Source organism: Strigops habroptila, chromosome 2, assembly GCF_004027225.2.
Source record: "Strigops habroptila isolate Jane chromosome 2, bStrHab1.2.pri, whole genome shotgun sequence".
Classification (NCBI taxonomy): domain Eukaryota; kingdom Metazoa; phylum Chordata; class Aves; order Psittaciformes; family Psittacidae; genus Strigops; species Strigops habroptila.
The window spans coordinates 95,830,825-95,857,133 of record NC_044278.2 but is presented as its reverse complement, the minus strand read 5'-3'; positions in this window follow the sequence as shown (position 1 = coordinate 95,857,133).

Here is a 26,309-nt window from a genome sequence, read left to right as displayed (position 1 = left end):
CTGGCTAATGGTCAACCTAGTGCCCACCAGTACCCCCAGCTGCTTTTCTGCCAAGCTGCTTTTCAGCTGGGTGGACCACAGTATATGTTGGTGCCTGGGATTGTTGCTCCGCGGGTGCAGGACTTTGCAGTTTGCACTTCCCCTTGTTGAACTTTGTAAGGTTCCTGTCAGCCCATTTCTCCAGCTATTTCTCTCTGTTGGTTTTAAAGCTTCAGTCCTGCATCTGCTAATATTGGTTGGATTTTCCCTATTCACATCAAAGAGGCCATGAGTAAGTTATTAGTTTCTTCATCAAACTTTTCAGAAACCAGTGATGTATATGCTCTTACAATGAGTAAATCTGTTTCTTGTTCTAATGAATCAGAGTAGCTTTTCATAGCCAGCTTCCCCATTATTCTCAAATCATTGTTGAGCAACACAACAAACCCCATTAGAGCCAACTGAAAGACTCCCTGTTGATTTCTGCCAGTAGTCTTGATCAGAACACTTCTGGGTAGTACTGCAACTGGTCAGGCTGAACAAAAAATATTTGTTATATTTCCTTAGATGGATTAGAAACAATTTTTCATGTCATGTAGGAGGATATTTAGATGAATTTTTAAATAAAAGTTTTCCTCTGCTATCTGAGTAAAATAAAGCTGGCTACTGCTCTCATATGTTTACCAGATTTAAGTTACCTCTCCAAAGTCCATTAAGAAATGATACATTTTTATCTACTATTTTGCCAGACAGCAAAAATGCAAGCTTTCCTGTGCTACTCCATCAATTACTTCATGGCCAGAGTGGAAAGGTTGCTGCATTCAGGGGCCAAAGGGTGATTTACTCTGTGCAGTCAGTACAGCTAACAGAATCCTTAGCTTATTCAGCAGAAAGACGGGTATCTGCTAACACAGAGGCAACAATTTTTGAAAAACTGTCTGTGAAGAAATGACTCACATTTTGGGCAGCACCCAAAAATCGTATTTGAAGTGAAGGACACTTTAATTTGAAGAATGTAGCTGGTGTGATATAACAGCAGCAGTGACTTCAGTAGCAGTTTTGGGAAGTATCAGTTTTCTCAGTCACTTTGGGAGATGTGGAAAGTGTATCTTCAGTGAATGCACTGATATAATCTCAAGCAGCTCAGCTATAATCTTAGATAGTTGCTATGAACGCCAGTATCGCTTAGTTCCAGAAAGGGGACTACCATCCAGACCTTCCATGCTATGTTAGGGGCAATATACCCTGAATTCAACCATTTCTCCCTGCCCCTTCCAAGATTTTCCACTTAATACCTATTTTTAGGTAAATTAAGTTAATCCCTTAGAGGCTGCCATAAAGCACTGCTGGTTGTGCAAAATAGGTTGGGCCATTCAAAAACCAACAGTAACTCCCTACTTCTGGGCTTCGTCACCCTGGATGCTTTGAACTGTGGAAACTGGTTTCAGTAAAAAAGCCTCCCCAGGAAGATGCTCAGTAGAGGGAACAAAATGTTCCCATTCAGACCTGGAATGGCTAAAGGTGTCAGAATGAAGACCCACTTAGGTATATATTTCTTATCACACCAGTAGTTTTTCTTTAATTGACTACTTGCACAATTGCAGTGCAATTAAGATAAAAAAGAAGTAACAGTCTAAAAGAGATTCATCTGCTTATATTCTTATTTAAGGGTTCTGCTGTAGATACAGACATCAAGTTAATATAGAGGTTTCCTAATTTGGTACCAGTCAGATTAACAATATATATATATATACTCATCTACTAGCACATTGGATTGCTGACCATGTCCTGAAATAGCCTTAAATAACCAATCATTAAAATACCAGGCACAGCCATATATGCACCAATACAAACATTATAGGCTCAGCTTACTTCCCCCATGGATATGTCTTATCAGTTCAATTACTACAGCATTTTCCAGGAGAAGCCTCTCAGAAACTGAAATAAAAGGCTGTGCAACTACAAGCAGGAAGGTTGAGCGATATGACAAAATTTCTTTCTCTGGCATGACTGACCCGTGGAACTGCATACATTCTCAAATTATAGTAAACACAAAGATGAAAGAAAAGATTACAAACTGCAATATTTTTCTTACTAGCACAGTAAGAAACGCACTGATGAGAATGGACCTCAAAAGCTGCATGAACAATGAGGAATGAAAAACAGCGTTTAAACACAGTATTGGAAAAATAAGGGAATGAAGTAACTTAGGGCAAAGATCATTAATAGCGAAATCAAGGACAATTTTCACATAGATTTTTTCCAAGATGGCAGCTGTTCTTAGGAGCTGATCCAAAGCCTACTGAATTTGATGGAAAGATTTAACTTCAATGGACTTGGGATCATTTTAGCTTTTGGCTGAAAGAGTCGCGTTACTCCAAGTTGAAAGAGAGAAGACTTGGCAAATGGTAACTGAAGCTTCAGCACATTTAGGGTCAAAAGACCTTAACTGCTGGACCAATTCATCCCAATGGGATTCCACCATACCCAGAGGGTATGCAGGGTCAGTTTTGTACTGACTGATGATGCCATATGTGATTTCCAAAGAGTTCAGTGTGTAACTTAGGTTAGAATTTGACCTTGTGGATGTGACTGTACTATAAAATTTAGTTAATTTGAATACAATAGTGCTATTGGTTTAAATAACTGCAGAAGTTTTTCCTAACACATTAAAAGGCTTTATTTTATGACTATACCTCACAGATATGAAATATAGCTCTCCAATGATATAACTATGAGATATAACTTTCTTCCCAACAGCTGCTGGTGGGAATTTCACTGTTTCTGAAATAAATATTATATGCATACATACCATACATGAAGGGAAAGAGAGAGCAATAGGAAATACAATGAGCTGACTCGAGATGTGTTATTTATTTGCACACATTATTAATGATCTCATAGCTCAGAAGTGGTGGAGGGAACCTGAGCCACTTGTGAATTATGAAAGGTCATCAGTAACTCATAGCAATATATGACACATCCATTCAGGCCATCCAGACTTACTCCATGCTTCGATCTGTTTATCTAACACCAGTTTTAGTTTAGTCTGTACTGTGTGTTGATTTCATAGTACATCATGTAGCAATGAGACCTCTTGGCTAAACTCCCAAGTAAGATGACTAAGTTTGAAGTATAAGAGAACCTGAAACAAATTTTCAGAGTATCAGTTGATTGAACTGAACCACACATATCTACTTCCAATGACATATGTGATCATTAAGTAAAAGTAGCATAGATATAAATATATCAGATTGGGTGTGTGCACGTGCATCTGTAAAAACACACATTTCATACAGTTGGAACTCAAAACTTTTCCTTATGCTTGTTCCTCTCCCTAAGAAACTGAAAGAGCAAACACGCAACAGAGATTACTTTGATAGTAATATCATAAGACACCCAAGTACTACAGAGATGAGCATAGTATAGGAATGAAATTAATGGCAACCCCGTTTTTCACTGTCTTAAAGCTAAAAGACACTTTTTGTTCTCAGACATATATCTGAAACTGAACAGTTCAGTATAATCCATATGTAGACATGGGTATAATTTACCTCTGCTATTCTTAAAAATTGTACAGGCTACAGTTATACATGTTTTAATTATAGCTGCTTTGAGACAGCTCTCAGACTATAAACCATACTTGAAAATGTTATTCTGAAAAAATGTGAGTCCAAATGGGTTTTGACCAAGGAATCTTAATAAACTAGTTAGAAAATATTAAACTCCTCTCCTAGTTCCTCTAATCCTGTTGGTAGTACTCACTATATCAAACTGACCAGGCAGTGCCCGTTATTGACTGCCAAAAGTTCATGGCAATACCCTAGCGCAGAGCTCATTTCTTCCAGCCCGAAGTACCTGTATGTTTATTACTTGAGCTAATGGAAACTCAGTGTGGGAAATACATGGCACGTGGCACACCACAGGGAGCTGTGATGAACACACATTTTAGGCAGTGCTACATACTTATAAGGTGCCTAATGCTCGCACTGTCATCACTACTCACATGTGCAAATTCTCAGTACAGATCAGTATCCAACAGCTGTATGGCAAGACGGGATGCATTTTAGTGACCTACAGATGTGCTTTTTGGGATGGCTGCAAATATTTAGGCCTTCAGACAAGCATCCACCTGGCTCTATGTCAGCCCAACTGCTACATAAACTGTTTTGTAGTGTTCTTACATCAACTTGGCATGACCAAAAAAAAAAAGTCTCCAGACCAAAATCCTCTGAGCACTTCCCACATCACATGTGCTATTTAAGGCAGACAGACACTGAAGTAATTTATCTGCACAGTTGTTCTCCCATCTGACAAAAAAGCCCAAGCCAAAGAGTCTTTAATATCAAAGAAAAATTAACTCCACACATGCAATTCTTGGTCTTTTCAACTACTTTAATCAAACTCTCATGGTAAGTCATTTCACATTTTATACATGAAATAGAACATTTTGTTTATAAACCAGAACATGACACAAACATTGCTTTCGTCAGGGCAGGAGAACAGCTCTCAGGCAAGGAGCAATACAAAGCAATCCTTTCTAAAGGCTGCTGGGCACTACCGCATCACAAGAGAAAGTGAATGTTACCTATTTTCTACCAGAAGAGGGAAGAAAACATGGTGCTGTCTTTTGCTGGCAAAACCTTCCTGTAACTTAATGGCAAATGTACCTATCTAGAAGTAGTATCATGACACCCTGCAATTAGTTTATGTGTTTTCTTCCTCACTGTTCTTTTTTTTCTTTTAGAAAGTGTCCTGCTTTTTTTGCTTTCTTTAACCTCAAAATTGCCTTAAAATAACTGAGTTATCAGGTTATTGTCAAAGTTTTTTTGTAGTTTTTGGTTTGGGTTTTTTTTTTTCCCTCCTCAAAACGTGACAGATATCTTTCTCAGGTTAAAGTAAAGTCACCGGTTGTAACATGACAACTTCATTCCTTCCCATTAAGCAGGCTTTCCTTTGAGGAGTCTTAAGGAGACTCCTGGACCTGTGCCCAGTTGAGATGTTGTTGTGAATCCTTCTCCACTGTAACACTGCCTGTCGCACTGGCAGGAGTCAGCCTGCCAGTGTAACAGGATGGCAGTGCTGAGGACCTCTGCACAGCAATGCAGGACTCAGCAGAGTCAGAAGCTAAAACACTGTTCATACAGAGACAGAGAAATTGCTTTTGACTCATATCTGACATATAGACATTGTTAGCTAGGTAAAAGGTGAAAGCCATGGTTGTCTCTCTGTAGAAGATCATAGAATCATAGAACAGTTTGGATTGGAAGGGACCTTAAAGATCATCTAGTTTGAACCCCTCTGCCATGGGCAGGGACACCTTCCACTATAGACCAGGTTGCTCAAAGCCCCATCCAACCTGGTCTTGAATACTTCCAGGGATGGGACATCCACAGCTTCTCTGGGCAACCTGTTCCAGTGTCTCACCACCCTCACAGTAAATAACTTCTTCCTAATAGCTAATCTAAATCTAGCCTCTTTCAGTTTAAAGCCATTATACCTTGTCCTATCCCTACGTGCCCTTTTAAAAAGTTCCCCTCCAGACATTTCCAGCCATTGGCTTCCTTCCCAAAAGGAGAAATCTTTCTTAATTATTAGGCCACAGTCAGAAGAGTGATCTCCAACTGATTGAAGATAAAAAACATTGAATAAAAATAAACAGAAGCCACCAGAAACTGAGGTGACTGCCAAAACATAATGATTGATCCCCATCACAAATACCCAGAGCTGCAATCCTGAAAGCCCAGACCTGCAAACAGAACCACCAGATATAAAGCCAGAAGGGGATGGTTAGGATGGCCAAGGTGCTACCAGAACAAGCTTTAATATCTAACATGTTTCAGGAAGTGTTAAGAATAGGGTAAAAAAAGGGTATATATGCTCTTATAGCTGGATGCCCATTGGTCCTAAGCAGTAAAGCCAGCTCAGACAACCAGGCTGTATTAAAGCTGCCTCTTACTCTGTGAAAGGGCGATCTTCTGGGACCAGGGGAGATCATTTACAGAGCTCTAGAGAAGCTCACATTTCAGCTACCAGCATTGCTTCTGGCCTGGGGATACAGGCTTCCCGCAAGACTTCAACTCTTCAGGGCCAGCTGTAAAAACTGTAAGTAAAAAAAAGCAAAGAGCTTATTGTTTCGCAGTTAGCACTTCTTCCAGTTATTGCATGAGCACACTGACATCAGATCAAATACTAGGAGCCTGATTCTGATGTCACCACATTAAATATATTGCTCTACCTCTGTTAACTTAAATCAAACCACTGCTGATTTATCCTAATATTAGATCAGAGTTAGGCCAATGAACTGTTCAATATGACTGCAGAAGTCAGGTGCTCTGAGTGCAGTGTTGATGGGTCCTACACGTGTACTTGAACACAACAAAACGGAATACACCAGAGCCTGACTAACATGATCCTGGCATGAGACCAGGATCAAAGCCTTGTTTTTCTCATCCATACATCACCACCACATTTTTCAAGTGCCACTGTCATTAAGATATAAAGCAATCCATCATTTAAAGCCATTACATAAACATTTTTTGGTCAAAGAGATGACCTTTCACATAACTAGGTCTGAAAAGAACACTTTCCCAATGTGGCAAAAAGAACTAAGCAGAGGAATGCAACACAATATCAACAAACAAGTAACTCTATGAGTTTCGTTGCTAATTAATTCTGATTTCCACTGGATTTGTACTTCATGGTTGACTGAGCCTTCAAACAAATCACAACTATGAACTCATCCTCATCTCACCTACAGCTCAACCACAACAACCACAGTTCCCTCATTTCTGCTCACTGCAGAACTCCTCAGTCCTTTACCACAATGTTCTTATGCCTTTTCTACCCTCTCTTCTCCTATCTGTATCTTTCAACAACTTTGTCTAGCTTGCTGATAGGCCAGGAGACATCAAGATCTTTGCTGGGACCAGGACTACATGAACACAGTTTGACTGGCCAGGACACGCATGTTGTTTGCTCAACCAGTTGGTCAGGAATCAAACAATTATCCACAGCCCAGCCCACCACAGTGCCTGCAGCCTCCCTGTGACAAATTCTGGCCCACATCTCTTTGTGAAGGAGAAGACAGGGCATGGGGGAGGTCAGATAAATGTGGATCCTCATGCTCTTTACTGTACATGTTAGAGACCTTTTGCAGAAACTTTGTATATTGGAGACTTGATCCTCTGCTAAAATGGTGAAATCAGCTAATGAATTGAAATATTCATAGCTAGAAAAAGGGCTGACATACACACCTTCAGTGTGACTACATTAACATCATCTCCTTACTCTAAGAAGTACCATTGATATCACACAAAAAATGCAGATTTAGCAGAAAGTAGAAATTTTCTCACACAATTTCAGACACTTTCTGGTGTGTAATTTTCATGGAACTGCTCAAAACAGTAAGTTAATGCATCATTCAAGCTGATAAAATCTATGAGTGGCAGATATAGTTAAGTTAGTATTACTCCCCTCCGCTGACTAAATCACCTTGGCCAATGGAACAAGGTTTTCTTTAGCTACTGTTCACTTGTCAAATCTAAAAATAAAGATGCTCAGGGCCATGGAATACCTAGGATCTTTTTGAAGCTTCATGCAGTGTTTAGAGGAAGAATTCAGTACACAGATGCATGATCTTCTGCTAACAATAAAGTTCCAATTCTTTGGCAAGTCCTCATGTCAATAATTACCCTTTAACTCCAGAAAGGCTGTTCTGTGCTCAGGCTTTTGCTGCTGTAGTAAACAATTGCTCGTTCCCTGTTCAAGTCATAGGCACTGCAACTGTTCCCAATCACTTTGAATTCTAGCCTGTATTTTTGACGTTCAGTGTTTTTCTCCATTTAATTTATTTAGGCATTTGTAACAGATGAGGGAGTGACAACAGCTGATAAAGACAACAGCAGAAAGGAACTCCAGCTGAATAAGTTAATTCACAATCCCACTTAAAAATCAGACTGTTCTGATTATCACCTTCCCCTCCTTCAGTTTCAGCATGATTTTTAGCAACCACACTTCTTACAAACTCCTAGACTCAGCAAATAATATTTTAAGGTTAAACCACTTAAAAATGGAAGTAACAATGTTTTAAACACAGTCTACTGCCCCCATCCTCTAGACAGCGGCTGCTAAAATGTGGATGGTGTGGAAGTGGAGAGGAAAGTGGAACAATCCATTGTTTTTTCATATGTAAATCAATAAAATCCAACAGAAACGCTGTGTATAAATAGAAAACAAGTATTCCAAAGGTGTATAGCATTTGTTCTTGTTCATGGTACTTCATGATAGTGAAGGTTTGGAAATACCACCAGTTCTTTTCATCCCAGCAGGCACTAAGGCTGTTAGTCAACATGCCAGGGTGCTTTATTACCACTGAGAACTCAGACCGGTCCATCTGTATCGTTATGTGAAGATGGAGAGTTGTCCTCTGGTAATTAATACATTTCCACCTCTGTCTAATTAAAGAGATCCAGTGCATTCATTCTCATTAAAAAAGAAATGTGGAGCTTTGCAATTTCTCCAGTTTGGGGCTGTAAAAGAACTTCCAACATCAGAATAATTTTCTAAAAGTAATGAGTTTCCTCATTCTAGTGGGTGCTGCAGTCCTGGTAATAAAGCATCTTTGCTAAAAACTGCTGTCTGCAGACTGATTCATTCTGGTGGCATGCGAGAGGGATTCAGACTGGGAGTGCTCTGCAGGGAATCTGTGACAGTCTTTCATCAGCTGCATATTCTTGACTTATAAAAACAAAAACAAAGGCATATTGTGAAGATCATGGAGCCTCATTGCTGGGCTGCAGTGTTTTAGCTGAAGATTTCAGATTCACATACAACAGCGTGCTTGAGAAAAGGGTGTTGTATAAACTTAAAATCAAGCATGAGATTTCTGTCTCCATTGCTGTCTGTACAAATCAATGAAATCTCAATTATCCTCCCTCGAGGCATCTTGAGGATTTTGCTTTTGTTTTAACAGACCCACTCTACTCCTTTGAAGTGGCAAGCAGAGACAGTGGCTTGCCTCTCTGGGGTAATATGCATAATGAATGTGTTCACATACAACTGCCTCCTTTCTTGGCATATCTACAGGATACTTGCACCAGATTCTTGTCCAGATCATACCAGTGTAAATCTTGAATAATTCAAAGAGGAATCATTATCTTCTTTCAGATGAGAAGAATAAGTGGCCAACAGGCTCCAACAGGAGACTGGCCTAAGCAAACTCTGCAAGACTTCATTGTAAAAACACCTGAGAGAAACATCTTCAGAAGGCAATCCTAGGCCACTGAGCTCCTAACTTAGATGACATTGCCTGACATTCCAAATTAGTCAGAACTGGGGAAGAGACAGAAGCTTGGGCTGCAGCCCACCTTCCCTTTGTTTTGCATCCTCTGACACTGTGGGGCCTCCTGGGGGGAGTTTTTCTGCTCCTGCAAGTGTGGGAACCACAGGCATTTCTGGCACTTTGCATGCAGCACTTTCAATATACTCTCCCCTCTGCTCACACCCACATTAAGCATAAAAGACAGCGTTTTCCATCAACACTTATCAAAGTGCCAGTACTCTGAGAAGAAAATCTAAGGGGGGAAGGGGAATTCAGCTGAAGAAAATGAAACCATTGCCGTCAGTCCATTGAAAACTCTCCTAAAAGCTTTTTTCTTCCATATTCCCTACCAGAGTGCCAAACAAACAGTAATTAAAATATATATTATGCTCAAAGCCACAGATTATTCTTCCCACTGGATTTCTTGAGTGGTTCTCCTGTCTTCTTGCATCAGTGTTTCAGACTGTGAGCTCTCTGAGACATGACTTTCATTATCTCTGGGTCATTAGCAGCTCATAACTCAATGTCAGATAATACTGATAAAGAGAGACAAAGGGCAGACCCTTTTCAAATTGTGGAGCCAAATGTATTGCACTGCATTGTGTAAAGTCAAAACTGTATGCATTAGTTACCAAGCAGCGACAATGCTGGGCACTTGGCTTGTTAAGAAATGTAGATGGAACAGCACATTGCTTTCAGTAGTGGGATTCACACAGCTGTTCAAAGGCAATCATTGAAGGCCAGGTTGAGTCAAAGGTGGGTCTGCAGGGATCTTGGTCACCAGAACAGAATCCAGGACCCAGAGTGGTTCAACAAGGGCAGAGTAATATCCTCAGAAAAATCATTTAAAAATACCCCAAAACCCCCAAACCTTGCACTCCATGGTGACCAATAGGAATCACGAGCCACAGAAGTGTGTCTGAACTCCTGCCTGCCTTTGGAGATTCTGCACCGAATGCAGGAGATGCCTACTGCTACCCAGTGCTTGCAGTGTGCTCCATGAGATCTGCCAAAGTTACCTAGAAAAGCAGGCCTGGGCTCACTCTTTAAATAATATCAGCATCTTATAATGAAAGTACTTTTAAAAAAAATAATATCCTAGCATTCACTTGGGAAGCAGAAGACCAGACTCCATTCTCACCTCAATCTGAAGTCCATTCACTTTTCCCCTCGCTTCCCACTATCAAAATGGTCTCCAAGAGCTATTCTGCTCCATCAACATATGCACAACAAAACCAGCCAAACTTCATCCAGAGCAGAACGCAGGACATGTAACCAAGCAGAAAAGCTTTCATGACTATTTCCTGATTAATCCAGCGTCTATTTGAACACAAATTTGTGAGTGGTCCTTGGAGCACAGGCCAGCCCTGGGTGCACCGCACCAACTGAATGCACTGACCCTGAGCAGCCTGAGTCATCTTCCCACTTGGTTTTCATTCCAGCCGTATGAATACCACATTATTTGCAACACTGTAACACGACTTCGGTTGGAAGGGTTGGAAGAGCCCTCCCACACAACCTTATTTTCAAGGGTGTGATTCAAGTTATTCCCCAGTTCAGTAGTAAATGTGTTTTTAAATGCCCTCAGGCTGATGACGGTGGGGTACCCAGCTTTCTTGCTCCTTAGTTATAGCGCCTAACTCACAGCCTAGTATGTAAAAGCACTGATATTGTTGGTCGTTTTGTTGTTGGTTTTTTTTTAATGAGACAAGGACTCATTTAAAGGCTGATGATGAGCACACTCTTGTCCCATGTTCACTGTGCATGGAACATACATGAAAAATACTTCTCTGATAGTTGGGGACATGGTGCAGCACAAAGACAACGTGGTTCTAGTCTTTGATCTAGTCTGGATGCTTTCTGGGAGCAAAAAGGACATGTTCAGATGAGGAATCTGCTGAGAGTGCAAGTTTGAAGAATCACAGATTTTATTAAACCTACCAAGGTGACAACCACCTTACTATAAATCTGGCACCATGTGGTGCATTCACCATTTGTTGCATTCACCAGACTCTTCCAGGGCACCAGCGCTTACCTACAAACCTCACCCAGTCAGCTGAGGCAGGGCTCTGACACTCTCCCTTCACCATGGCTGAACTTTTAGCTTGATGGAAGCAGCTAAACAGCTGATGTCAGGGTGTGAAGACTCTCTAGGATAGCCAGTCTCCTAAGAAGCTCAGCTATTGGGCTGCGCTGAGAGCAACATATATATTTTTGGCTAAAAAGTCTCCAAATGAATAACTTTTTCCACATGACTTTCAGAACCTTGTTCTGTCAGCAGAAAAAAGAAGTTCAATATTGTTATTTAGGGGTTATATTTTTTTTAATTATCATGCCAGTAATTTTTCTTTGCAACTTTTTATTCCTTTTCTTACCCTGCAAACAGCTATTGTGCTTTAAATCCTTCTCAGTTAAAAGAACTAAAAAGCAGCTTTCAGTTGTGATCCTAGACAGACACTGCTGAGCCTTGTTTAATTGGTCTGGATTTTGTTGCTAAATATATTTTTTAAATGAATGCCACATCTTTGCAAGGTTGCTGGGGGAAAGAATGGAAATAAAGTATTATACAACCTCCTGAAATTCTTTGTTACTGTGGTATAACATGCCACTGCGTTATATTTTCCTTCTCTCACTACATATACATTTGACGCCAAATTGTTTAAAAAATTGGAGAAACTCCTGTTTCTGGAATTATCCTGCATTTATATCATATTATGGAGAATATTATCTGATGAATTTCTAAGTGAAAGATGGAAGAGTCCAGTAAAGGAAAATAAAAACAAATGTTAATCTTCTTAATTCAAAGGAGTTATTTGAACTTGTGCCTGTCAGAGGTGAACTTGTCCCAAAGAGAAGGGGAAATAAAATAAAGGGAGAAAGGAATGAAATGAGAGTGAAACACATGTATTTAATGGGAAGTTGCTGATCAAGTTTAAAAATAGGGAAGTGGGATTGGTACTTTTAATATGTAAAAAGATATAGCCATCTTAATTTAGGCATAACCTATATGTTTGTGCAGGTAGGTGGCAATTCTATCACTACTTGGTGAAATGTGAACAATGCAAATTTGGCCCCCTGTTTTCAGAACAAGGAAAGTGAATTATTTCTCTGATGGACATCTGTAACAAAATGGAGATGCTGATCTCTCCCAAACTTCAGCAGGCTCTGGATGCTATGAAGCACAAAGTTCCAAAGGCGGAAATGGAGACTCTTGAGACTCCAGAGAGAATTTCACGGGGTTAAGAGGAAGATTTCAGTGTGTAGGTTGGCATGAACATGCTTTGAGTGTCAGGCCCTTATAATCAAAAGGGCAGGAAGGGGATCTGAAACAACAGTGCCACCATTCAGAAAAGATACCTTGAACATTCTGGAAAGAGAAAATTTAAAAAGACAGTTTGAAACTGTAGGCCTCTTTTTTCATGATAAGGGTCTGCTGCCATCTCCAGCTCAGTTATCACCATTGCTAAGAGTCTGACAGCTTCAATATGGTGAAGTAAACGCCATGATATTGGCATGCCAAATGGCTCCACCTGCACTGATGCACCAAGTGACATGAAGGCACCAGTGTTGGTACTCCCTGAGGGGCACTTAACCTCTGGGAAGGGTTTACAGTGCCACCCAAGGACAACTCTACCTGCTGTGCAGACAGCTGCCAGGTTTCTCGCAAGCCATCTGTCCTTGCAGCTACTGTATCAGGCTGGAAAGGCTTGAAGGCACCTACGAACCTTTCCTGAAGAGTCACGATCATAGAATCATAGAATCATAGAATAGTGAGGGTTGCAAAGGACCTTAAGATCATCTAGTTCCAACCCCCCTGCCATGGGCAGGGACACCTTGCCCTAAACCACGTGGTCCAAGGCTCTGTCCAACCTGGCCTTGAACACTGCCAGCAAGGGAGCATTCACAACCTCCCTGGGCAACCCATTCCAGTGCTTCACCACCCTCACTGTAAAGAACTTCTTCCTTATATCTAATCTAAACTTCCCCTGTTGAAGTTTGAACCCATTACCCCTTGTCCTACCACTACAGTCCCTAAGGAAGAGTCCCTCCCCAGCATCCTTGTAGGCCCCCTTCAGATACTGGAAGGCTGCTATGAGGCCTCCACACAGCCTTCTCTTCTCCAGGCTGAACAGCCCCAACTCTCTCAGCCTGTCTTCATACGGGAGGTGCTCCAGCCCTCTTATCATCCTCGTGGCCCTCCTCTGGACTCGCTCCAACAACTCCATGTCCTTTTTATGTTGAGGGCACCAGAACTGTACACAGTATTCCAAGTGAGGTCTCACAAGAGCAGAGCAGAGGGGCAGGATCACCTCCTTCGACCTGCTGGTCCCGCTTCTTTTGACGCAGCCCAGGATACGGTTGGCTTTCTGGGCTGCAAGCGCACACTGCCGGCTCATGTTAAGCTTCTCGTCAACCAACACCCCCAAGTCCTTCTCTGCAGGGCTGCTCTGAATCTCTTCTCTGTCCAACCTGTAGCAGTGCCTGGGATTGCCCCGACCCAGGTGTAGGACCTTACACTTGGCTTGGTTAAACTTCATAAGGTTGGCATCAGCCCACCTCACAAGCGTGTCAAGGTCCCTCTGGATGGCATCCCTTCCCTCCAGTGTATCAACCGAACCACACAGCTTGGTGTCATCGGCAAACTTGCTGAGGGTGCACTCCATCCCACTGTCCATGTCGCCGACAAAGATGTTGAACAGGACCGGTCCCAACACCGATCCCTGAGGGACACCACTCGTTACAGGTTTCCAACTGGACATCGAGCCGTTAACCACAACTCTTTGCGTGCAGCCATCGAGCCAGTTTTTTATCCACCGAGTGGTCCATCTATCAAATTGATGCCTCTCCAATTTAGAGACAAGGATGTCATGCGGGACAGTGTCGAACGCTTTGCACAAGTCCAGGTAGATGACGTCAACTGCTCTGCCCCTGTCCATCAGTTCCATGGCTCCATCATAGAAGGCCACCAAATTGGTCAGGCAGGACTTCCCCTTAGTGAAGCCATGTTGGCTGTCACCAACCACCTCGTTGTTTTTCACGTGCCTCAGCATGCTTTCCAGGAGAAACTGTTCCAAGATTTTGCCAGGCACAGAGGTGAGGCTGACTGGTCTGTAGTTCCCTGGGTCTTCCACCTTCCCCTTCTTGAAAATGGGGGTTATATTGCCCTTCTTCCAGTCATCGGGAACTTCACCTGACTGCCAGGATTATTCAAATGTGATGGACAGATAGTGCAAGGGTAGGAGGTGTGTGCTGACAGCTCGAGCATAGCCTGTGCCAGGCAGCCCTGAGACTGAGCACACTGCTGGGATCAGGACAGGAATAGGTCCCTCACCAAGGAAATATAGCAGCTGCAATCCCTAGCCTTTCTGTAACTACCTTTATGACCCAAATACCCAATTAAGGTATCATGTCATCACACCTTTCCCCCAACAAGCCTTCACTGTGACCATAAGGAGGTTACAAAGGGTGGATAAACTAATGCACATTTCAGTACTATTTCTAAACACATTTGTCCCAGATGTTTTAGAAATGTGCATGAAGGGAAGAAGTTTGATTATTTCTCCATTGCACACATAACACTACCAGGAATGAAAACAGGGTTCAACAGCCCTGCTCTGAAGATTTTTGTGGCTGAATGGTCAGACTGTGTTTCGTGATTACGGACAACAGGGAGAAGAAGTTCGTCCTTCTTTTCATTTGTACCATCCACAGTGTTGCTCCTGTGAAAATACAAGACAGTCATGAGTGACAGGGGTTGTAAAGCAGGGCTGCTGTGGGACGGTATGAAAACGGAGCTAGAGATGAACATTTAATCCTTATAACATTGTTTCCAGTTGGACAAAACAGAGCCTGGCATTACAGCGTGGAAAGAGCAGGCACGTTTAGGAAGGTCACTATTTCATTTAAGTAATTTGAGGTCAGGGCAAGGTAGGGCAGCTGGGAAAAAGAAGTAGAAAAATGTTTTTTAAATGGCTTTAATAATCATGACAGGATTTAGTGCTGAGAGGGGGAAGAGAAGAACATTATTCTTTTGACCAGCATTTTAAAACAGTCCCTTCTTCAGATGAACACAGTAAATGAGCATTCCTTCAAGCAATGGAGAGTAAGAAAGGCTTTTAAATGGATTTCTGGGACATTCGTAGCTTCTTTCCTGTTTTCCTATGTCTGTACCAGAAATAGTAAGGGACACTGAAGCGTGTACTAGTAAATATAGTAGTAAACGAAATATGCCAAGGACCAGTCTCTGGCCCTGAGGGCAGCAGGCTGCAAACAGCCCCCATCTGTGTTACTAACTTCACTTCTTCTCCAAAATGGGATGGCCACAGCCAAACTGTTCATTTGGAGTTTCTCCTCCCCTGTGCTGACCCCAGACCCACGAGCCAGGAGCAGAGGGTGACAGACAAACCCATGCTAAGGACTCCGCTAACAGTTTAGCACTATGAGCAATCACTTTCCTATAGCCAAATGGGCTGGAAATATGGAGCCACCATTCAGCAGCAGTCAGTAGGAAGGATCCCACTGGACCTCACTTCCAAGACAGCTTACCCTACAGACAAACTCCATTTAGCTCAGTCATCTTCCCCTCCGCCTATGATTAAGGTGCAGGAGGTGGCAGTCTTCCACCCTGATCATTTTATGCCAGTGGAAACTTCCAGCACAAAGCCCTACCCAAGTTACCTGACAGAGATGTAAATGGATCTTCTGGATCTGAATTTACAGTGCAGACTAGTCAGTCTTCTGGGATAATAGAAGTGACTGGCTCTTGCCCTGCTTCTGCTCAGAAGTGGCATCTGGAGGAAATGGGGATGGTGCCCAGCAAGTGGGTCTGCAAGTGTGAGAATCACTGACTTTAAAAAAACAACTCCCTTTCAAAGGAGACAAAAAGATGACAGCTGTTACTGCATCCCAGTAGTTGCATTAGCAGTGCTCCGGTCCCACTGTCAGCGAAAGGGCCCTGTCCCAGCCTCAGTCCATGGAGAGGGGCCATCCTCCAACAAATAAACAGGGGCCTGTTTATTCATCTCTTAAGGTTTGGCCCTCCATGTTTAGTCAAGCAAAACACCCACTGAAGGAGACGAGAGCTTTGCCTGAGAGGACTCCACAGGATTTTGGCCTTTCATTTTAATGGTTAACCAGCTCCGAGCCTCAACCTTCAGCAGGCCTGAGGAGCTCCGTGCAGATGGGAGACTGCTCCTTCTTTTCTTGTGGTAAAATTAAAAAGAAGAAAAGCTCATACATCATAAAACGTGACAATTCCCAGAGTAGTTCTTTTGGGGCTCCTTCTACCAAAGAGTTGTAGCACTGCCAGGCAAAAGGAGAAATGATGTTAATCACCCAAACCCTAGGCAAACACTATATCTTTTTTGTGAATCAAGTTTAAACAGAAGTTATGCAGGAAGGCCCAAGTCAAAAATCACTTTTTCCAGATGTCAGAAAAATTGAAACACACATGAGGGAATAAAGCAGTGTTACGAACTTTTAGCTTGATATATCTGGTAGGTGAAAGAACTAATGCTGTAAAGAAAATGTTTGCATAGTGCCGCTGAGTCTGCTCTAGACTATAATACTGGTCAAACAGCACTTTCACTAAATGTGTCTTAACCATGCTGCTGTTTGAAGAGCAGAAAACATGGGGTGGGGGGTGGGGGGGGGGAGAAAAATCTAAATGTGAATACAAAGTTCTGTTTACTGAGATAAAGATTGAAGAAATAGATACGGATATAGAAAATGCTCCTGAAATATGTTCCTTGTTATAAATAAACCATGTTGCCAGCACTTAAATAAAAAAATAAAATAAAATAAAATCCCTGTTGAGAGTCACAGGGGAGCAATACCATGGCCAGAATATCTGCTGATGGAGCTGAGCTATGCTTAAGACATCTGCTGAGATGAAACTACTTTGTGGCTGGAGGTATTAGGAAAAAAAGAGTTACTTCAACAAAAAAACAGCCAGTGTGTGAAAACAAAACCACACCAAAATGTAACAGAACGTGCGCTTCTACAACAGCGGCACCACCGTATAGTAGTTATTCCATCAATCTGTCTGCCTTAGAAGTGAAGCAAAGGATTGTAAAACAGGCTGATAAATGAAGAAACCTCTCCACAGCACTGCTTTCTGCAAAAATCTCAGATCCTGAACAGTTGCCGGCTATTAAAAGAAATAGAGGATCAAAAAATAAGTGGGATAAGCCAATTTCTTGAAAACCAACTCCTTGTCCAGCTTGCCACCAGAGTGCTGAGTTCACACCCTGTGAGCTCTGCCTGCTGCGTTCACTCACACCCAAGTCCATGGGAGCAGTGCAGCTCCCAGCCAGCGCCCCAGGTCAGAGCCATGCCACCAGCGGCAGGCAGGAAAGCACAGCACGCAGGCAGCCGGCAGCTACGCATTATCCATACTGACATGTGCCGCTTAACAAAGGGCGCGTTTTAAAAACAAGTTCCTTGACTTGAAGCAGCTTTTACTTTGGTTTGAGAGCGGTTTGACGCTGGCTTCACTGCAGCTGATTCTTTCATGGCTGGAGCTACACCAGGTAAACTGCTCGACCAGAATGGACAGAAGCACCTCATTTTAGTTGAACTGGTTTAAAACCCAGCTTCAACAAAACACAAGCAGTTTCGTTGCACAAACCATATCTTGCCTTTTGAGGGCTGCAGCCTTCCATTTAGTTTTTACAATGACTACAATTCTCTGCACTTCTTCTGTAAGGAAAGTAGGAATTCATGTTATTTTTTTCACTTTAATTTTAGTATGAACTCTTTACTCCCACTTTTTAAAACACTGCATAACTGTTATTAACCATAGGTCAGGGCTTCACCAGCAAGGGACAGACTAGCAGATCTAATGCACACGTACACTGGAGACTTAATTCAGGAATACTGAGAAATAGGTATCCCCTCCTACATCCAAACTCTCACTTGGAACAGCAGAGGGTTTCTGTAAGCCCCTTTCTCCCGACATTCCTTTCTCTTTGGTTTCTTCGCTTCCCATCTAAAATTATCACAACTGTCATACACAGCTGTTGTCTCAGGTGTCACTCAATAAGCATCTTCACCCCTACTTGCTCTTTTCCCCTGAAAACAGTGTGGTGCCTCCCACCAGCACTTAAAAAAATAGTTTCCAGCCACCATACTTAGAGTTCCCATGTTCCCCTTTTCTGCCAGCCTAATAATATCTTTTGCCTCAGTTCTTGGGTTGTCATGGGTTTAAAATACGAATCAACTCCAAGATTATCTTCCAAGTGTTGCTTGGTACTTGAACTATTTGGTATAATACTGCAGCAGGAGCTGCACAATTTTATTCAGGAGCAATTTAGCATCTGAATTCTATTCATTGAGCCTCTTACTCTTATGTGCCTTGAGCATTCCTCGGACAGACTCCATGCATCTTCCTGGGGTTATAGGTCAGTCTCAGTCTTTCTTCTTGGTGCTGTTCTGCCATACACAAATCTCCAAATGCTTTATGGAGTGTTATACCATGTAGCAGGGGGCATAGATGTGGTTTAGTCTCCCTGGCACAGTGTGTAAGAGACTGGTGCCAGCAGGAGATGCTCCATATTGCATTTGTGTCACCTAGTGGTGAGGGCGCAGCCTGGGAAGGTCAAGATTTTAGTACAACAGGACTGGAGGTGGGTACATGCCATGGCCATTGGATCATAGGGTAAAAAAGGCACATTTCCCCTGTTTCCCATTTTGTTTCTCACATCTAGTCCTTTTTCTCCTTTCATTTGCTCATCAAAGAGGGAAATGTCATTTCTTCTTATATGAGATATTCTACTCACTCCAAACCACATGCAGGGATTTACTTCAGCTAGGAAACCTGATAGAAAATTCCAGGTGAAGCTAAACCAGTTCTGTTGCCTGATTTTGTTCCTCTAGAGATACCTCAGTGGCCAATCAAAAACCCAGTTTCTCAAACAGCCCAAACTGGTACCTTTTGACCTGTACAGAAGGGTGAGGGCCTGGTGTCCCAGGTGTGCTATGCATTGCACAGACACTAAAGGTCATGAGCTCCCAGAAGGAGGATCCCCCAGATAATTCATCGGCCAGTGGCAGCTTTTTTCTGATGATGCAATATGTGAAATTTTAACTCCCTGCTAGAGCGTTTTAGTGAATTAACAGCTCAGAAGTGCTCAAAGTCCCCTGTTTGTGTGGAAGGCAGTTGTAGCCTCTCTGATTTACCTCTGGTCCCTTAAGTAATACTCAGTAACTGAGGTAACCTTCATTACTACATACTTGACAGACAAAAAAGGTAACAACAGTCTTGTCACAAGTCTCGTTGTGCCTGTTGCTTTTCCTCACTGCCATTGCCTTCTGGTCCTGTTTACTGGGAAACCTGACTCATCTGCTACTTTTGTAGAACAGAGTAATGCAGAGTTGGGGGATTCCCTGCTGGAAGAGCTATTTACAATTTAGTTGTGATCAGCACAGTTTGTACAGGGTTTTTGATACATGTATATATGTGTGTACACTCTCTCCTGAACCTAAGGTGGTGCTTATATGGTAACTTTTGCAAAACGAAATAGTAAGGACAAAAATAAAGCTTCTATGTGGGTACTTAGATGTATCTCTAAGATAGAGACTGTTTTTATCACCCACTGATGAATACGAACTTAAAAAACATACAGGCAGTTAGAAAAAGTATACCAAAAAGCAGCTAAATGTTAGTCATCCTAAAATTATTGAAAGACAAAAAAGAGACATTTGATACTAGATATATCCTTTTGGTCACAAACAGAGAATAGGTGATAACATTATGCAGAAGGTCTGTGTCACGCTTTGATAAACACTTAATAAAAATGCTTCAAGTTCTCCCACCACCAAATAAGTGATACACAGATGGTCTTGGCTTAGTGGCCATTTCAGCGGGGCCAAGTTCAGTGGGATTCAATAGTATGTTTATCTGTATTGGTTGCTCACCTGCATTCCAATTCCGTATACAGTCCTTTCAAGCATCAAGTACGCGCTAACTTAAATGGCAATCCAGAACGTGAAAGGTTTTGCAACTCAGTCAAGGAGGTTGTACTTACACCCATTGCAGGAGTGCACTCGTACCAAGAATATCTTATGACCTAAGATGACTGTTCTAAGATAAATCCCTTCACAACAGACAAGTGATGTCTGACATTAAAACTATAAAAATAGTTTTTCTCCTTTCTAAGAATCACTGTAGCTAATTTTCAATGCTCAGAAGCATTCATGCAGGGAATATGTGCTGCGTTCATTGTGAGTAGGGTACATGCTAATCTCTCACATCAGAGAGCATCATGTCCCTGTGGCACATTCTTCATTCACTGAAACGCTTTAGTGAGGAGAAGGGTCTTTATACAACTCAGTGCTGCAAACTGGAAAAATAAAAAACATAAATAAAAACATAACTAAAAAAAAATCAAACAAATGATGCAGAGACAAAGATGCTAAGAATTTCCATTAATATAGATATGCTGGTCTTTTCCACCCAAACAAGTCTTCGTACTACTGTAACTATTCAACTGATTTTCCTTCAAAAGATACGGGCAGATCTGCAAACATTTTTCCCCGCATTTTTGTGGTTTTCACTCTTTCAACCCATTTTCTGCTACGGAATTAATTTACAAACAATGTGTCTTGTCCTCCAAGTAACTGTATGTGAAAGATACCCTATGCAATGAGGCATTTCATACCATTAGAGCCACTCAGTCTGCCCCCTGGAGACACATCCTTCTAAAAACTGTGTTTATGTTTCCATTTTTCTATAGTATTTGAAGCTGAGAATTTTCTTATAAATGCTTGGAATAACCTTTTCATTAACCATGGTATACTTCTCACACAAAGTAACAGGCAAAGAAGAGAAAATTATATGAACTTGTTTATGGTGTTTATGTCACAGAACATCTGGTATTAGCTTTGATTTAAATATCCTTCTGACATGCTAGAATTTGTAAGATTATTTTGACAAAGAGCATTTGGCCTACATATCTTGATATGTATGATAGTAGCACAGTAGTTCCTGAGAATTAAATTATACCATTTTCTGACAGAGGAAAAATTTTTCAGCAACATTGTAAATGGGGTCTAGTGTCAAGTACCTAGGACTAGGGGTCAAACCTCTAGTGTGAAAAAGCTTAAACCATGACAAACTTCCACCACGTTAAGCATACTGGCACATGATTTTATTCACAGAAGCATTGTTTCAGACTAGGGTATATAGATGCCAGACACAACTCCTCCTCTACTTCTCCTACCTCTATAATGAAATTTAGGGAGAGGCATATTGCGCTGCACTCCCCCAAGTTGGTAACAGCCTTCCTGATTGGTGGGTCTGATCTTCAGAGGTGCACATTTCCATTGCAGCATTTCTCAGCCTTTCTGCACAGCTCTACTGGGAAGTGTCTTAGTTGGAACCTCTGAACAAGCTCTTGTTTTCCTGCAATAAATAATCTCTGCTTATTCAGTTCCACTTAGCTTCACAACCCCCTTCTGCCCTCTTCCTTCTGTTCTGCTTCTCTTCCTGCCAGCTGTCCCCAAGAGTTATGGCTTCAGCAAGCTGAAATCCGCCTCTGTCTTCCCCCAGCACCTCACAGTCAGCCCAGGGCACTGAAAACTGCACCAAACCCCTCCTTAGCACCCATGTTACCAGGGAAGGGACATGCTGAAAGTTGTAGAAATTATTCAACATACTGTTCAGACTCATGGGAGTTGGTCCTGCACCAAAAGCAGAGCTACCAGTAAAAGACCAACGTGGTTCAAGTTCATGGTTCAGAGTAGAGAATTGATCAACCTGAGGTAAGGAAAACCAGCCTTTCTTCTGTTATTATTGTAAAGGAAGTTTCATGGGGAAGTTTCTGGTTTTCAAACAGAAGGGAGGTCCAGGCAGGAAGAAAATTTGCAAAGACGGCTGATGCTGAAAGAGGAAGATAGCATGTAGGGTTTGCAAAATCAGCATGCAGTATTTGGATTACAAGTAGTCCTATACCATATGGATGTAAGTATCCCTAACAGTCCAAAAAGAGGTGGTGATACGACTGCTAGGTGTGCTGCTTGCAATCAGCATTACTACAACAGAGCTGCTCTAGACAAAAGCTCATACATGGTCCTTGCAAGATCCTTCTTACTTCTTTGTATGGGCTTTCCCCCTCTGCTGCCAGTTCGGCAGAAAAGAAGTCACTAGAGGGCCTCAAGTCAGCTTCAGCAGTGGGATGAATGAGATGCTCCTTCCTCCTCCTACTCCTCCCCAGGGCTGGCGTGTGGGGCCTAGGTTTTGGAGGTGTGCAGAGGCCATACAGGAGCCTGGGCCACTCCTGGGCAGGCACCAGGACAGAAGCCCCTGCCCCAGATGCCCACAGCAAGCTGTGGTGCACCTGGCCCGTTCAGGGCCCTCAACCCCAGCGTTACAATCAAAGCAGAAAATCAGGAATCTTCATCCTTGTCTGAGTCTTTTTTAAGCCTGGGAGCTTCACATTTTCTAGATTTTCTCTATGACCACAACAGTTAAATCTGCATTTCCTTTTTAATTTGCTAACCAAAGCTGGACACCTGTCTTCTGAAACTGGGACTTTAATTTCCTCTTGTCCCCAGCTAGTCTCTCCCTTCTCTATCTCCTCCTCCTCCTCTTCCTCTCCTACAACACCCCAGCACTCATATTTAGGAAGATTTATGCTCAAGCTGCTGAAGCTGGCAGCAACATATTAGGAGCAGAAGGTGGTATTCGAGTAAAGGCCACTGCAGCGCAGAATTGCAGAGCTGGATGCAAGAGCAAACAGAAAGGAAGCACCTACCATAAGGCACTTTGCATCAGAGCTGGCTGTACATTTTTCATCGAATCAAATGTTCATTGAAAATTATTCTCTTCTTGGTCAAAGACAAACTCTTCAGGAGAGGTGTCTGCTTTTCCATTTTGCCTTAAGATAAATAAGGGCTACCAAACAAAAGATATTCCAATCAGCACATATTCCAGTTTTCAGCCAAATTGTGCTTGACAAAAATCTGTCATTTCTCAGGGGAGAAAAGAACCTTTTTTCATCCAGTCCTATTTTATAAGCCTACAGTATACAATGCCTATTGTTTTCAGTGTTGTTAAACCTCTTACCATAGTTCAGTACTGCAGCTGGCTATCATGCTTGTGTTTGTATATTGAATATCTGTGGGATAGATTACTTCATCGCTTATGTGTATTAATTCCCCATTTGGAAAAGGGACATACCACATCTTGTCTGTTCAGCTGATAAGCATAGCGACTACTGCCTCTTACTGTGCTTGGGTACAGTGCCACTTAGAATGGGTCACCAGTTTCAATGGGCGCTAATGTTGTGCTAATGTCATGCAAGCAATAGAAAATAATACTCTTACTAAATGAATATCTTCTGATCAGCTCCAGAGTAGGCAAACACATGCTCAGGGGTTTTTTTCCCCAGAAACAGGCCTCATGAAGCAAATGTCCCTGGTTTTCTGACAGTGGCTGATGTTCATATATCTTTGTATGTCCATGTTGTTTGCTGAGCACACAGTGAGGGCAGGGGTATCATGTGGGATTATTTGTGCACTAGTGATAAAAATCACATTGATATGAGGAGAACTCAATACTCATTCCTTCTCATCCCTCCAACAGCTCCCCAGATTATTCTCAGTCTCTTTTTTTCTCTTTTCTTCTCTTTTAGAATCATAGAATCATAGAATCATAGAATCGTAAGGGTTGGAAAGGACCTTAAGATCATCTAGTTCCAACCCCCCTGCCATGGGCAGGGACACCTTGCCCTAAACCATGTGGCTCAAGGCTCTGTCCAACCTGGCCTTGAACACCGCCAGGGATGGAGCATCCACAACCTCCCTGGGCAACCCATTCCAGTGCTTCACCACCCTCACTGTAAAGAACTTCTTCCTTATATCTAATCTAAACTTCCTCTGTTTAAGTTTGAACCCATTACCCCTTGTCCTACCACTACAGTCCCTAAGGAAGAGTCCCTCCCCAGCATCCTTGTAGACCCCCTTCAGATACTGGAAGGCTGCTATGAGGTCACCACGCAGCCTTCTCTTCTCCAGGCTGAACAGCCCCAACTTTCTCAGCCTGTCTTCATATGGGAGGTGCTCCAGCCCTCTTATCATCCTCGTGGCCCTCCTCTGGACTCGCTCCAACAGCTCCATGTCCTTTTTATGTTGAGGACACCAGAACTGTACACAGTACTCCAAGTGAGGTCTCACAAGAGCAGAGTAGAGGGGCAGGATCACCTCCTTCGACCTGCTGGCCACGCTTCTTTTGACGCAGCCCAGGATACGGTTGGCTTTCTGGGCTGCAAGCGCACACTGCCGGCTCATGTTAAGCTTCTCGTCAACCAACACCCCCAAGTCCTTCTCTGCAGGGCTGCTCTGAATCTCTTCTCTGCCCAGCCTGTAGCAGTGCCTGGGGTTGCCCCGACCCAGATGTAGGACCTTGCACTTGCCTTGGTTAAACTTCATAAGGTTGGCATCGGCCCACCTCACAAGCGTGTCAAGGTCCCTCTGGATGGCATCCCTTCCCTCCAGCGTATCAACCGAACCACACAGCTTGGTGTCATCGGCAAACTTGCTGAGGGCGCACTCAATCCCACTGTCCATGTCACCGACAAAGATGTTGAACAGGACCGGTCCCAACACCGATCCCTGAGGGACACCACTCGTTACAGGTTTCCAACTGGACATCGAGCCATTTACCACAACTCTTTGCGTGCGGCCATTGAGCCAGATTTTTATCCACCGAGTGGTCCATCTATCAAATTGATGTCTCTCCAATTTAGAGACAAGGATGTCATGTGGGACAGTGTCGAATGCTCTGCACAAGTCCAGGTAGATGACATCAACTGCTCTGCCGCTGTCCATCAGTTCCGTGGCTCCATCATAGAAGGCCACCAAATTGGTCAGGCAGGATTTCCCCTTAGTGAAGCCATGTTGGCTGTCACCAACCACCTCGTTGTTTTTCATGTGCCTTAGCATGTTTTCCAGGAGAAACTGTTCCAAGATTTTGCCAGGCACAGAGGTGAGGCTGACTGGTCTGTAGTTCCCCGGGTCTTCCACCTTCCCCTTCTTGAAAATGGGGGTTATATTACCCTTCTTCCAGTCATCGGGAACTTCACCTGACTGCCAGGATTTTTCGAATATGATGGACAGTGGCTTAGCAACTTTTCCTGAAAGTATTTTGGTTTTCTCACTGCCAGTAGGAATTTCCATAGTAGTGCCATCGCATGGTAGCTGCTCTAAACATGCTTGCCATTAGCAGATCTGAGCTCAAGTTTACCATGGAGAGGAACTGTATTTGCAGGACTGTCATCCTTGAGTGTTCTTCCCTGAACAAACCAGTTTAGATCTTCTGTCTTCCCCCAGAGGATAGAGGCTGGCAGAAGAGGTCTGGAGGGGCTCCAGCAGTGCTTGCATGTCCCATCACCACCACAGCTAGTGCAGGGCTGTAAGAGGTTTCTGCCCAGTCAGCCCTTCTTACAGTGGCCGAATCCTGAGTTCTCAACACTGCCACGGTGTACAGTACCAGCGGTGTCTCCAGCCACTTGTGCCATTCTGTGCAAGTCCATCAGACAACATTACTGGCAGGGAGGTATAATGCAACACAGCATCACCAGCATCACAAAAGAGGAAAAGCTCCAGGAGCAAAGATGAGAACTGAAGTGAGGATGATGCTCTCTGCTTGCTTTATTCCTGCCTCAGCTTTCAGGTCCTGAAACAGCTCTTCTGCTGGCTTCACCCTGAACTTGAACCCTCAGACAGTAAGTAATGCAGACCAAACTCTGGAGGTGTGCAGAAACAGTTTAGAGCTCAGATTCAGGACTGAGCTCTAAACAAACTGCAGTAGTCTGGTGCATGCAAGCATCCTGATAGGAAGGGGTGTTACAAGCACACAAAACTCACTGCCTTCCTTGTGTCTCATGTCTACGTATCTGCTGTAATTGGCTTTAGTTGCATCTCTGAACTTTGCCTAAAGCACGTAGCACTCATGAATCTGCAAAATTGGACTGGAAGTCTCCAGAGAAGAGGATTACCCAGGAGAATT